Source organism: Peromyscus leucopus, chromosome 3 (genome assembly GCF_004664715.2).
Source record: "Peromyscus leucopus breed LL Stock chromosome 3, UCI_PerLeu_2.1, whole genome shotgun sequence".
NCBI lineage: Eukaryota > Metazoa > Chordata > Mammalia > Rodentia > Cricetidae > Peromyscus > Peromyscus leucopus.
The window spans coordinates 60,896,212-60,897,950 of record NC_051065.1 but is presented as its reverse complement, the minus strand read 5'-3'; positions in this window follow the sequence as shown (position 1 = coordinate 60,897,950).

Sequence of the window (1,739 nt, the reverse complement as noted above, 5' to 3'; positions counted from 1 at the left end):
CGTTTCCATGTTAACTTCCTGGAGACAGAGTGACCAATACGAATGAGGGTGATAACATGCTGAAGACATGGTGATCAACAGAGCTGAGAAGGTTGGCATCCTGGAGACACAGTGACTGATAGGGTTGAGAGACAGGCTTGCTAATCAGCGCTGCGGAGTGTGCAGTAGCTTCAGATGAGTCAGATAAATGCAAACAAGTCACAAACACCATCCACCAGGCGACAGATTTCAGATGCCCATGCGGTCTGCTCTCCAGGCAACCTCAGAAACGTGTCCAAGGGACAACAAGACTTTGCTGGGGTCCTAGCCACAATATCAGGTGGGGTGGAGGCTGGGGGAAGTCATAGCTGTTGTGAGCATAACCTCTTGCTAAATTTCAGGGTACTGTTGACTTAAGAAAAGCAAAAGCTAACTGTGCTGCCTGAGACTGTTTGGAGTGTGACACTTGTGCGCAGACTGGATTCTGCTCAGTCCAGCCCTTTCCTCTGCCGGAAACACACGCTGTCAACACCATCTGTGAGGACAAGGTAGGTGAAAAATAACAAACAGGAACTGTATGTGGCTGAGGGGAGGAATGTGCTGTGCTGATAATAGCGACATTTTTACATCCTGCCTTTGTTGAGCACATCCTGTGACTATTGGCATAGCGGTGAGGGAGTTTCTAAGATTGGGTTGATGTGAGAAGACCCACCCTAACTGTAGGTCACAACAATTCATGGGCTGGCGTTTCAGGTTGAGTAAAAAGGGGAAAGTGATCTGAGCACCACTATGCATCATTCTTTGCTTACTAATCTTGGTCAAGATGTGACCAGTTGTCTCCTATTCCCGCCACAGTGCCTGCTCTGATAATAATGGACTGTACTTTCAAACTATGAGCCAGAATAAATTCTTCTTTCCCTCCCTTCTCCCTTCTTTCCTTATGGTTATCGTGTGTTTGACCACAGCAAAGCACAGAGGAACTATTACAGTCCCATTGATGGGTGAGCTATGGCTGCCACCTGGACACTGGGGCCTCCCTGTGTTCACAAATAAGCAGACACGAAGAAAAACCTCATCCTAGTGGCATCAACTGGCCCTGGACAGTGAGAGGAAGTCATGTAGCTGTGGTACAACAGGCACAGAGGAATATATGTGGCCCTCCATCCTGGGACCAACTGCCTCTGAGAATGGGCAAGGACAGCCACCTCAGCCTAGGGGGCCTATGGTCACCAGGGACCTTTCTGATCCCTCAGGAGTGGTGATTTTGTCACAGCAACAGGAAGTACCAAGATGAACAAAGGTGAAAGCAGGTGAGTGGCTTCGAGAACAGGGAGCTGGGGAGGAGGGTGCCTGGAGCCAACTGTAGTCTGAGACAGGCAGAATGCAGGGCCAAGGCTGCAGTTCAGCCTGGAAATCTTTTTCCAGTTTCCCTGGGAAAAGCCGAATCCTGAAAGAAGAGCATCCTAGACACAGGTGGGCAGGGAATGTACATGGAGCATTCCAATAGCAAAGGCCTCGAATGTTCTCCAAGAAGAAACCTGTTACTCAGCTCCAAGGCATACATCTAGCTGGCAGCCCCCAAAGGCAATGCTTTCAGGACCCACCTCAGCTTTGGCCGTGAAGCCATGCTCTTCCCAGGAAGTTCCTGGTGTCCAGCTGAGCCCAGCGGAGACTCTACTGTGTCTCCAGAGCAGGACTCGTGACCGAGTGGTCTGCACTGTGGAGCTCCCTGTGAGCTGTCACAGGCTCTGTCAGTTTCC